General features: G+C 51.8%; 1 pseudogene; it reads right to left on the reverse strand.

Moving 5' to 3' along the window:
• LOC130153731 (hydrocephalus-inducing protein homolog) overlaps positions 1–13,482 on the reverse strand; it is a 62,755-nt pseudogene that overhangs the window by 24,085 nt on the left and 25,188 nt on the right.

Raw genomic sequence — 13,482 nt, forward strand, 5'->3', positions numbered from 1 at the left:
GAAATGAAAATAGGCTGTTGGAAAGGTTCCTCACATTCCTGCTACCCCACGGGGAAGAAAGAATTGCTGGTTAAAAGGATACACTTCACTACTCACCCTTGCGGGCTACTGCTACATAGGCGTACCAGCCCTAGGACACGGCAGGAGCCAGCTGTCTGCCGCGGCTAGCATATTCTCCGTAAGATGGCAGTGGAGTCAGATCATGGAAAACTACCGTGGATGCTTGCCAGGACAGAAATGCAACTATGCAGTGCTGTGAACACGATACTGCAACACTTCTGGCTTAATGTCAGCCTCAGGCAGGCTGCAGCTGGCAGGTGGCATAAAATACAGACGGTGGATGTATGATGATCCAGCACAAAAACTCCTGCTGTTGTGCCCTGGCTTTGCTACAGCATATGCCAACGTGATACCCGAGGGGACGGCACACCATGACTCACCGCTACAGAAGTGACCTCAATAAGGAGACCAACCATAAATAGATGCAGATCCTATTTCCCCTCCCTCAGCCCCTAAATAATGCGAATCTCCTCAACCTCCACCAGCCTGAAAAGGAAAAAGCTGGTCTTGGAAAGTGGGGCACCACCAACTGTCGGCCTGCTTTGTTTGGTGGAGGGAGAAGGTGATCCATGGAAAGGAAATCACTGCTCAAAGCACACCAAAACCCCCAAAGGCAGAGCTGGCAACACAAGTACTGAAGTGACTCCCCAAAGTGCATCCTGTTAGTTCAGGGCACTCAGGGAAAAGGCAGCGCCAAAGCCAGTATCTGCCCCTTCCCATCAATAACCGAACCCACAGCGAGCGGAGGGATGGACCATAGCTCCCACTGGAGATGGCGCCTTCTGCCAAAAACCAAAGTGCTCTGCAGTCCCCTCTCATTTGGATGGGGACCAGCTGGGCACCTCAGCTGAGGTGGACGTTTGCAGGAACAAATATAGCTGTTATCTCCTGGCCCAACCTCTGCACCAACAGCAGTAGCACTTGCGTAACCTGCACATCTTGAAGACCACCTCCATCGGCTCAGAGCTGACACGTGGCACTGAGGAGTCGCTACCAGGCAATGACAAGACAGTGATGACTTGTCAAGGTAAGAGCAATGATTACAAATCCTTTTCCTCCCTTTCCTCTGGTTTCCATTTCCAAGGAGTCAGCTCCCACGTGTCTGTACTGTGACTTACAGCTAAGCTGTGGTGGGGAAGGTGCAGCAAAAAGCAAGGACTTTGTCCTTTGAGAGCCACCTGGGCTTCTACCACAGATGCTCCTGCTGACATACCATGTGTCTTTGCAAAAATAAATCAACTTTGAGATGCACTCAGGAAGTCAGAGTTACAGAACAGCTTGTTTCCCACAGGCTTGGACGGCTGCTCAAAACGTTCATGGTCACAGGCTGACTGCAAAACCGCTCCTCCTCTTTTCTCTTATTATTTTCATCAGCAAGTTAACCTTATACAGGCTGAAACAGCCTGCTGCAGCTTCCACTGAGAGCAACCCCTGGCAGCTAACGGCCCGCTTACACAGCAAAGCTGCTGCACAAACCCTGCAAAGCCACCCTGCCCAGAGAGCCTTTCCAAGGCTATCGTCCCTCCAGCGGCCTCCTAACCTCTGGGAACCTCCAGCCACTTGTTCCAAGGGTTTGATTCTTTCTATAGGGTGCTCCCAGGCACCACAGGTGATAGGTGAGAAGAGCAGCCGCCGCTTTTGGCCAGGAGGTCCGAGGCAGCAAGGTCCCAGCTCTGGTGGGGCCCCTCCAGCAGATTTACACGGCGCTGCAAGAAGGGTCTCTGTCCACGCTACAAGTTACGGGACTCTCACCGGGGAGAAGGTTGTGGAAGTCAGCAGCAGTGGATTTTTAGATTTTACATTTGATAGGAAAAAAGACTAACATTTGATGTGAAGACACCCGTACGCCAGGGGGGAAGACAGACATCAGCAAAACTATGAATGTGAAACCCATTGGTCCATAAATCATGGAATTAATGGAAATCTAAAGACTGATAATGCTGAACCAGCCAGGAGGGGAACGACTCCTGTAGTATCCCACTTACACCCAGTCCTAAGCCAACTGTAACATCAACACAGCCATTCAGGAAAGGTTTCCACTCGAGACTTGAGGCCAGGCTACACTCTGGGTCCGTACAGCGCTACACGGAGCACCAGGACTCAGCGGGCAGCCAGGCTGCTGGACCTCACCCTAATGCACTTCAGGAGCCCAAGAGCAGGTTAAGCTCGTTATGGAGACCTAGCCCAGTTGTAATGAAGCAGGAGCCCTGCGACATGCTCCAAAACCAGCTGGCACAGCTCAGGCGATCGGCTCCCGCTCTCTGCAATACCCCCGCTGCTCTGACACAGGCTCTTGGTCCCATCATGCTGCTCTCAGCTGCAGTGGTGTGAAACTGCAGCTGTGCTCACATGGGGGGCTCTCAGCCTCATTCGGGCTATAGGAGTAACCAAGAAGAGAACAAGATCCCCTTCCTTAAAAAAAAAAAATAATAGTTTCACCTACTATAAAAGAAAGAAGAGGCTCGGATTATTCTAGCGTTTGCAACAGGATGAGAAGGGATTTTGCATTGCTCAGGCAGCAGGCATTCTTCATCTCAGACCACGCAAATACTCAGAGTCAGGGCTCTGTTTCATTGAAGGACATGAGGTTTTGATTGCGCAAACACAAAAGCAAAAAGTTTTCTCCAAGTCTGCAATGAAACTCAAAAAGTTCGTTTAAAGCTGCCAGCCTTGCGTGCAGGCTCACAGACAATGCTGGGAGGGAGAGTCACGCATGGTATAAATCCAGATTATATGAAGGGATTGGTCTTTCCATGATTAAACGGGCTGAACTTGGCCTCCTTTCCATAGAGGACCTTTTCATTCTTCAATAGGTGAACTAATGCCCATGGTTAATCCCCACACGCTACGTGTAAGGCCTGCCCTTATATATAATAATCAGTACCCCTGAACACTGTAAGGACAATTATGAAGTGCCCTTAATTTACAGCCCTTGCAGCAGAGCTCAGCTTTAGGCAGGCTCTCGCCGCCTGCCAGGAGCTCACTGTTTAGAAACGCTTTTTGCAACAACCTCTCCCAGCCTCACTAGAAACCTCATGTCTTCCCTCTCGGCACATCAAGACGCTGACGCGGGTATCTGCCAAGTGACCTCATTCAGGGAGGAGGAGGAGGAGGAAGAGAGGTTCTCAGCTATTGCTTACCACCGGCTCAATGGCAAAAATATCACTGGAGAAAAGCATAGAGTCTTCTCACACCTTTGCCCTCTGGTTCTGGAAGGCACGGGAGAGAAGGGAAAGGCGTTCTTGGAGCGTGGGGTCCATTGCACGCTGCTTGAGAAAAGAATCCCTCTCATTCTCCTCCTGCTTCTGCAGCCTGAGACAGCACCTGCAGCCATGGGGAGACACAAACCAAGCAGATCATTTAATAAACAACATATTTGCAGAGACTGTCGCGTAAGCGCAGGAGCAGCCACGCACTGGGGGAGGAACAGCAGGAGCAGCTCAGCAAGGGGCTGACCCCAAGCCACGGGGTCCCAAGCAGATCAGGTTATCACTTGTTCGCTGGCACGGCAGGTAGTTTTACGCCACACTCACGAGCTAAGAGGAGGTTTTTGAAAGCTAGCAGCCCTCAGGAGAGCCTCCTGGCTCAAAGCTACTGCCACGACTAATGGACAACCCACCAACACCCTCAGATGGCTTTTCCTCCCGTAGAGGTGCTCGGGGAGATGGATGAAGATGAAGGAGCACACACTGCAGTGCTTCGCTGGCAAGGGGAGAGCAGCTGGGATTCAGCTGCAGGTTACCAGCATCACTCTTTTTTACCTTCCCTTTTGGACTGGCAGGGATAAGCAAACTAGATCTGCTCCACCGCCTACACTGCCATCCAGCAGAGGATCCCAGAGCATTTGAAAAGCCAACTCACGGACTTTCAGGCATTGCATCACTTCAGTGAAATTAATGGGTTTATATGCATGAAGACAGAGGCCCCGAGAGGTGAAGGGACTTTGCCTAGCATCACCCAATAACGAAGGCAGGACCAGCATCTCTGAATGCAAACCCTTACATCCAGCCTTGAACCACTTCAACATTTTTCTCTTTTTGGCCTTCTCCACAGAGCTTTGACACAGGTCACCTCTCCCTCACTCGGTAGTTGTAGCAGCAATCATTCTAGTGTTTAAAGCTCGCAACCGAGAGGTGAGAAGGGAGCACTGCTGCAGAGCACTTGCTTCCCAGCTGGCACGTGGATGTGCCCCCTTCACGCTCCAGTCCCCTGGCCACCAAGGACCAGCAGGTGACTACTCGAGGGGGATGAGGGGAAGGCTCCATACACAGCACATCAGGGCAACGTGGTATAAACAGGACCGCAATCACCACCCAGCTAAATTCCAGTACGTTTAGAAAGGAAACACAGCCATGGACATTACTAGCAGCACGCAGACAGAGCCTCGGGCAAATGCTGTCACCAGTGCCAAAAATACTTTCTTTGGCTTGCTCCCTGTGGAGTGTCATGAGAAATGTTTTTCCACGGCTGACCTACAGCGCTGTGCATGAGGGGGGCTTCCAGGCACCAAGATGAGCAACCCTCAACTAAGCCTTCATCAACAGACAATAATTCCATTGTTGAATCCCAGAAAGTCCTGCAGGAGGGAGACAGAGCAAACCCCTGGGTAGACCTTGTGATGATCCAGGTCTTTTGGGGTGACAGCCAAGCGCAGGGTGCTGAACTGCCTCCTCCCATTGGAAAGGTCCTCTCTGCTCTGACATCTCAAAAGCTTCTGCTACAGCAGCACAGAGGCCTCGGAGCTATGACCACCCCTAAGACTGCAAGTAAGGAAGAACAAAGCACTCTGCTCAGAGTATAGAACACGAGCTGGCATAAGATCAAGTGCCATTGGAAAAAAATGGGTTGAAGTTAACTGTGGGGAAACCTGGTTGCTTCTGAGGGGAGAGAGGATCACTCAGGGTCCCATCTGAGATAGGCAGGTGGGAAGAGATGCTAAAAGAATGGCGCAGGGACGTACTAAGAGAAGGTCATGAGACTTTTTCTGTTAACACACTGATCTTGCACAGAAGTCACACACTGCGCAATTAAAAACAGAGAAGAGTGGAAAACTCGTTTTGGCCTTCAAGGCATTTCTGACCTAATTACACTGAACTTTATTTGCTCAGAAGCCCTCAAAAAGTTCTCCAGCTGAAGGCAGTTTCCTGACCAGCTCTGGGTTCAGACTAACTCCTATACACCTACAGCCATTCAACTCTGAGAAGGCACACAAGGACTCCCTAAATCACCCCAGCTTCTAAGTGTCATTCCCAGTGCATCCCCTTGGGCTAGAAGTGTTTCCCTGCTGCCCCAAACGGAATTTCAAAGCTTCAGAGACACCCTGTGGAGAGCCTGCCCCACCTCTCAGCACCACGAAGACACAGGTGCTGACGCCCAAAGGCACTTCCAAGTCCTGTGCTGCCCTGCCTTCCCCGCAGAACCCTCCACCTCCGAACTCTCCGAGCCCCGGAGAAGGGGCAGGGATACCTCGCTGTGCTGGAAGCCGGGACAGCGCAAGGCAATTCAGCATCCTACAGCCGGATGGCCTCAACGTTCGGGGCCAGCAAAGCACCCTGCCCTGCGCACTACTGGACAAGAAGGCTGAAGAAGGTTGCCATCTTATCAAAGCTGGAGGGGAAGAAACTGCAGTGAATATCACAGCAGGTACGCTGCCTGCAGCTGTTAGGTGCTACCGCTCAACGCAGTCCCAGGTAAGGAGTGCCGACACCTTCCTCAGCCTCACAGACCCTCTGCGAGCCCAGGGACCTGGCCTCACGGACTTAGGGCTCCCACAGATGGGAATTTGCTCTCCAAGGAAATGCAACCTTTCCTCCCCAAAACATGAGCTGGAACATGGATGGAACCGGAATGGGAAGCACTGAGCTCCATTACCCTGAAGCCCAGGGGGGGACACCCTGGTGTCGTGGATGGTTTACTTGTCCTACGCCATTCAAAAAAGCACCAACATCCCTCTGAGGCCGTACGTTAGTTTTACCCTTGGGCAGCCTGTCTTACTGAAATGAATCTTCCCAACGAACCTCAGGTTCTCCTGATCCTCCCCTTCTTGACTAACAAAAGCCTTCCACTGGAGTGGGCTATGACTTTACTCCGATTGTGGATGACCACGGATCTGTGGTTTGACAGCGTGATGTAGGTCTTCCCAGCTGTCAAGGAGTTCCTGTCTAGCCTGATGTTGACATCTTCAGCGGCTCCATGAAGGCTTGTGTGAATATCTTCACCTGGAACAAAGCAAAAGCGAGACTTTGCTCATCGCCCTTGCTGATGGGAGTACAAGGAACAGAGGAAGCCACAGGGAACAGAAGTGTCACAGCCTTTAGCTGTATTAGCAGTTCCACAGATCAATACCTTTATCACAGCCTGATAGCTGCATGTGTACAGCACGAGGATGTCCTGGACACCACCTTAAGCACCTTATTTCTGGGTGGGCTTGTGAAGATTTATCCCCAAGGTGACCCTGTCTACAGGGGGACTTTTTCAGATGTGCCCAGGTGGCCTTTGGGTTGCCATCCCACTCGGGTCCCAGGGAATTCTGCATCTGAGTCGTTCAGGTGACTCTCAGGAGTCCCACCTCGGTCACGGCTCGCCCAGAGTCTCCTGCAAGCACGCCACCGGGGTTGTGTCTCTCCTGATCCCTTGTTGCCAACAAGCCAAGGTGCCTGGGGCATGCAGGCAGAAGAGGGAGGCAAGCAAAGTGACAGCCCACGGCAGGATGGGACGCAGATGAGAACTTCACTGTGTTGGAGCAGCAGCACCCTCACTTGCTGTGTGTCTGTGCAGACAGGTCGGAATGAGACTGGTGGGGCACGGCCCACGCCAACCTGCCCATCACAGCCCTGCAAGCCCATTTCTTCTGCCTGGAGCCTGTCGGTGCCTGTGCCTGAGCGTGCAAGTCTGCACCGAGTATGCCCAAGCTGTCCCACAACCCGAGCGAGCACACCTTTGCTTTCCACCTCAGACCGAAGAGGAGAGAGCCCCTGGCTGCGCACAGCAGCCGATTAACGCCTGGACACTTGCTGGAGCACCCGCCAGCACTTCACCCTCCAGAAGAGACCCCCACCAAAGCGTCCCTCACTGCCAGAGCTTCCAAACCTTCATTCTTCCCAACCAAGCAACTCCTGGGAGTCAACCATCTCAAACTTGAGCACCGAGCCTACTCTGCCTGTTGCAGGTGAGGGTTTCCAGGTGAGAAGCAAACCACAAACACGAGACATTCTCCGTCGAAATGGCACTTCTGTGGAGCGTGTTTAAAGCCTCAGAGCCAGCCCCAGCTGAGAAGGGCAGCGACCCGGCCATCCCTGGAGAGCATCCCCCTGCCAAGGCAGAGCCTTCTCCTCGCTGCACGGGTTACAGCAAGGCAGCCAGGGGATGGACCTGCCTTTCCAAGGCAGCCACGCAACAGCATGGGGGAGAGCTGGCGGTGTCCTACACGGACTCCTTAAACCCTAAGGCAGACACAATGCGGCGACTCACAGCCGTGCCAGGAGAAAGAGAGCCCCTCTCTTGGAGGGAGGCTGGGAATGAATCACCCTTTAAACAGATCTCTGCAGCCATTCCCTCACCTCCACACATGGAGAGTTCGGCCTTCGTGCCTGTATAACCTCAACTTCTCTGCTCTTAAGGGAGCCCAGGAGGAGTGGGAGGGATTCGTGGCCAGAGATGAGTTATGTTGCGAGAGAAACAGCGACGTCTCCAATGACTGGACAGCCTGCTTTCTGGAACGGACAACTTAGCGTAGAAAAATAACTGAGGTTCAGAAGCGTTACAGAGGCAGGTGTGCTTTATAAGCACTGCCTCCCCCCTCCGCTGAATCCTCGGCGTACGTTGGCAAGCAGAGGAAGCAGGACCCAAGAAATGGGAGACATGCACAGTGCTTTGAGCATGCACAACTCCGGTTCATGGAAACATGACATGAAAAATGCTCTACGAGACAACAAACTACTGCAAAATGAACTCCACGAAAACTATCATGATCTCCCTGTCTAAACCCATGGCCAGGTGGGTCTTGAAATAATGGGTATAGTTCTGATCTTAAAAACCAGACTGAAGCCTTTGAAATTTAATCGTTCTTTCTGCCCTTCTCCGAAGTACAGAGCAGCTTCTATACGAAGACTGAACAGGATTCCTCAACCTAGAAACCACACAGGAGATAGGTAGGTTTGTAGAAGTATGAATGGCCTGGGAAAAAGTGAACGAGGAAAAAGTTGTCACAATTTGTTGTAAAACAGGAACCTGAGGGCCTGAAATGGTATTAGTCAAAATGAGAGAAAAGTAGTTCTAGTACTTTTCCAAGGAATATTCCTTCCTTTGGAACGTACTGCCATAGGTGCCTACAGGCGCTCATCGCTATAAATCCACAAAGCAACTGGACAAAGGCTTGGAAGGTAAAACCATCAGAAGCGATTAAACAAAGACGTGAATAAAGCCTCCAGCACAGAAAAATGCTGCCTCCAAGGCCCACGAGGGAGAAAGCATATGCACTGCCTGCTTCTACACGCTTTGCTAAGCATCCCCTACTGCTGCTCTCCTGGAGAGCACTTACACTCCCGGCTGCAGGCACCGAGGACGCTTCTGAAGGCTGGAGGGCTTTGCCGGAGCACCTTCTACCACAGAGAGAAGGATCTGGCATCGTGCTGACTGTGTAAACCCACAAACCTCCCGGTACAGACGAGAGCGTGCAGACGCCAGCGAGTCAGGAGGGAGCAGCAGGTCTTTCTGCCAGGCAGATAAACTGACACAGAGCAGAGCTGTCAGGGTTGGCCCAGGGCAGCTGCAGGCTTCACGGCCTGGGTGCCAAATTAGATGTGACATTTATTTAAGACTCTTGATGGTTTAATATATAAGTCTGGAGGAAAAGAAAAAAACAACAACAAAACAATCTCTGTACTGTACCAGCAATGTAGCCCTAGGTATTTCACCTGATGGGGTAATGTCCGTGGGTCTGTGCTTTGGGATGCTTTGCTGCCATGAAAGCACATTTACTGAATCCAGACGTACCTGCCCTATTGTTACTTACACAACACGATGATCTTATTACAGGCTGTCAGCTCTCTCATTCTTACACGCTTTTGACGTATTTCCCAGAGACAGCAGGACACAGCTCACTCTGCAACCTGAACAAAGCAACACCTGAACTTGAAATTAAAAGAGAGGCTTCTTACACAGCAGTAGAGCAGGTGCTTTGGGCTGTGCACTCCTGAGCGATGCTCTCTGAGACAGCGGGAACACCACCGTGTTTTATTCCAGCATCCATCTGCATGGCTATGGCCACCGGTATCTCAGCACATCATGGTAACTTTTAACTATCTGAAAGTAAGAAACCCAGCACTGGGTCGTCCTCTGGGGGGCCTGTTGTGCAGGAGGAGAGGGAACTTACAGAAGAGCTAAAATATCTTTCCGAATATTAAGCAAACCCTTGAACAAGATTTCAAAACAAATTTCAGGTTTTATGAAGAATGCGTTCCCAGCATTCAACAGCCAGTACCTTCCTCCATCGATTACTGCTCTAAATATTAGGAAGCTGGTAGCCAGATGGATTAGACTGAAGAGAAACAAAACAGCACTCTGCTGCCTTTCGTCCTCACCGTAATATTCTCCCTCTATCCCTGTAACTCCCTCCTCGCTGAATTTGGATTTTAAACCTTTCTAGGAGTGCATGACAGTCAGGTTCAGAATATTTGGGTAACAGGGAAAGCAAGTTTAAGTTAATTTGCCCAGTTTGTCAGAAAACTATGCCTGGCTCTCACCTCTTCTAAAAGAGACAGGTCCTGCTGCTTTTTCACTGAAAATACAAGCAAGCAACGAAAGCCGAGCTCTTCACTCAGAAGTGTCATTGTACCTCCACATCGACCCTTTGAGCAGTTCTTTTGCTCCTGCTACTATCACGATACCCAACTGCCTCACCATCACCAGCATATTCTGGTTTTTCAAACAGCATGCAAAGGTCTGCTGGTACCACTTCACCACCGGAGAAGGGAGTCACTTCACCAGGCTAACGATCTCTGGAAAGCGAGAGGAGTCCCCTGCGGCTGGATCCAGCCCTCCCCACCATACGCTTTTGGCTGCACCTCCCACAGAGCTACCTCGGTCAGAGTCAGGAGCGCTGCTCTGAGCTGTTTTGCTGTCAGGAAGCTAATGGCATCACCTACAAAGTGTGCTGGGTCTCTGACAAAGGCCACCTGTCAGTCCCCACGCTCGTATTTCCAGCACTAGAGCAAAACACAGGGCAGCGACAGTCATTTTTAAGTGCTTCTCGGAGGCAGTGCTCATGAGCTACCTTCAGACATCATTAAAACCATCGTGCTAGTTACTCCAGCCCTAGGAGCAGCTTGTTTATAAACCTCACCATTAAATAACTGCTGCCAGCACAGGGGTTTCTACAGGACCATTGCCCAGGCTACAACAAAGCTCAGGGCACCCTAATCATCACTGCTGCCACAGCTGATGCTGTCAACAGCTAAAGCCCCCAGCAAAGCCCCCTCTGAGCCCATGCAGCCCATCGCAAGGAAAGGATCTGCTACCCCAGAGCACTGCAAGCCACCGTGAGACAACAGATGGGCAGGAAAAGGGAGATGGAGAGCAATGACCAGCCACAGCGTCTACGGGACAGGTCGCAGGCTCTTCAGACGGCTCTCCTGCACTTAGGAGTCACCTTGCTTTCCACCAGGCTCCTTGCTGTGCATCCTCCTGTAATGGAGCACCCAAAGGATTCCCCATTACCTCCTCCGCACCGTGCTTAGGAAGGGCTGTTGGCTTTCTTACGGGATGAAATACTCCAGCGCAGGAATATCTGGGAGCCAGCACAGAGCCTTTGTGCTGCCCAGTGTGAAGGAGCCTCGCAGAATGGACTGAAAGGACAATGAAACTGTTGGATAACACAAGACAGCGCTGCCGCATATCCAGGATGCCGTGGGCTATATATAATCATTATTGGTACTACAGCCATGATACGCTGGGGTTGCTGATCACTGAAACACTGCTTTTGGCCCACGGGGAAAGACAGGGCAGGAACCTTCCTTCTGATTGCCTGGCAAAGACATGCTTAATACGCCACTTCATATATCAATCACCCTTCAAGCTACTCTTCTGCTTCTCAGCAAACGCTGATTGATCCACCAGGAAAGGAGACTAATGAATGGTCAGTTCTGCCCCGAAACGCATCCAGGGTTCATGGCACCTAAGAACATACTAGTGATTTCCATTGATGATAGAAGAGACAAGCTGCACTCCAGGATGCCCTGCAAAGAGATGAAAACTACATTCTCCAGAAATCCTTCACAGGCTAAGAACGGGATAGGCGGCGTCACATGGAAGTCTGCTTCTGGGGATGAACAAAACAGCCAAAACCGAGACTTTTGGCAAGTCCTGAGCCTCCTCTGCTCTGGCTGGAGTCAGTACAAACCGCAAGGGCTCAGCAATCTGAGTGATCTCAGGAACGTGAAACGCAACACAGCAAGGGCTGAACTTCAGCTAAACCCTGCTGCCTATCCACATCCATCCGTGGGTTTCCAGAGAGAAAAGACAAAGGCTTGATCTAGAGGCTAAGCCAATAGGATTTTCATTTTGTTTTCAAACAAGTTCCTGGAAGCTACTGATGGCAGTGCCAGCCTGGCAAGATGACAGGACCTTCGGTAGAAAGGGGGTTCTTAAAGAAAAGAGAAGAGAGGCATGCAGAGGTGGTCGTCTTCTCCAAAGTCTACACAAAACCACAGACTAATATCACAGCAAGGTAATGTTTTACTCTTGCGAGTAGCTGAGATGCCCACAGGTGTTCAGCCTCAAACATCAATAAACACGTAGGGCTGGGATTTAATGAGCTTCCTGCGTGTGTACAGTGGCCACTAACACACCGCCAAGCCCTTGCAGAGGTGGCCTCATTTACCAACGTAAGCTGATTCAGCTAAGCCCAGCATCAATTTCAGCTGAAGAAAGGGATTCAGCACCCCAACACACCGACATTCCCGGCTGGGAACCCCATGCTGATCTGTGCAGGAGCTGAGCAGTCAGCAACGCCCCTGACAATTCCCCTCGGCCCATTTGCAACGCGATGCAGCCCCTACCACAGTTTCCCACCGCGGCCGAGATGCACAGGCTGTGCTTGCCCTGCTGCCAGCCGAGCACACCCGGTTCTGTAGTTACCGTCATCTTCACCAAACCCAAATGGCTCTAACACACCACACCAAACTCTCTGTCGTGCCACAGGTGACTGAAGAGCTCCACATCAGCTCCCTAATTAATCGTGTTTCATATGCCTTGATTTTTCCTGTGATCTCATGCCTCATTTTCCCCCATTTGTGATGAAACCTCGGTGCTTTCTCAAGCTGGCGGTTATCACTCACAGCTCCAGAGGCTGCTGCAGCACAGAGAAGCTGCCTGTGGTTAGACTGAGAAGGGCAGAGGCACCTCAGGGCAGTAGCTCAGGCCGTCCTGCGTAGGACAGACGACCCAGATCCTCTTCTGACATCCCCTGCCACCCTGAGCATTGCTGCCGCACTAAATACAGTGATCCCCAGCCAGTTCTTCCAGATCTACCCAAGAAATTCTTTTGTTATTATTTTTTATGCTTACGTTGCCCTAAGGAGATCTTGTCTATCGTGCAAGTGTCGGTGCTGGCTTAGAGGAAGGGGAAGATCTGAGGCCAGCTCATCACGCTTACTGACCAACCCAAACCACACATCCCAGTAGCTCTCCAGTGCTCAGTACCAAACCCCCCTGCAGCAGCCCCCCGCGTGCGGGCAGCCTAAGCAGCAGCTGCTGGCCAGCCTTCGGGACTGGGGGGCTGGCGGGAGCCTGCCAGGGAGGAGACGGCTCTGGCAGGGCTTGCTTCTCCACGCTGCAGGCTGGAATCACCACCCCTGACGCGTTTGACAAACACACAGATGTGGTGCTTCGGGACACAGTTTAGTGGTGGGCTTGGCAATCCGGGGTTAAGTTGGACTTGGTCATCTTCAAGGTCTTTTCCAACCTCCATCATTCTATGATTCTACGAGGCTGCTGGCATTTGCCCCACGCCTAGCAAGCAGCAATGGGGAGGAAACGGTGCTGGGGACCCCCTGCTTCCAGGGCCAGGCAGCAAAGCTCAGCGGCGGGGGAACAAGGCAGCCAGACCCCTCCCTGACCCAGGGCAAGGCAAGCTCTGCTCCACATCCAGCTCCCAGCGTGCTGCACTGAAGAAGTCTGTTTAGCTGCTCTCTCCTGCCATATAGGAATAACCTGAATCTGGCACAGAGCAAGTTTTGCTGCCCAGGGCTCAGGAGGGGAGACATGACTTCACCCACTTCCTACGGGGACAGGAACTGAGCCAGCGCAGGAAAACTCACTCTGATTAACAACCACGGAGCCAGAATCAGACCCTGCTCGCACTTTCTACCTGCCCTTGAAGTAAGCAATTGAGGAGCCGAGGCTGAACTCCCCCATCTGTGCCCT

The sequence above is a fragment of the Falco biarmicus genome, chromosome 8 (genome assembly GCF_023638135.1).
Source record: "Falco biarmicus isolate bFalBia1 chromosome 8, bFalBia1.pri, whole genome shotgun sequence".
NCBI lineage: Eukaryota > Metazoa > Chordata > Aves > Falconiformes > Falconidae > Falco > Falco biarmicus.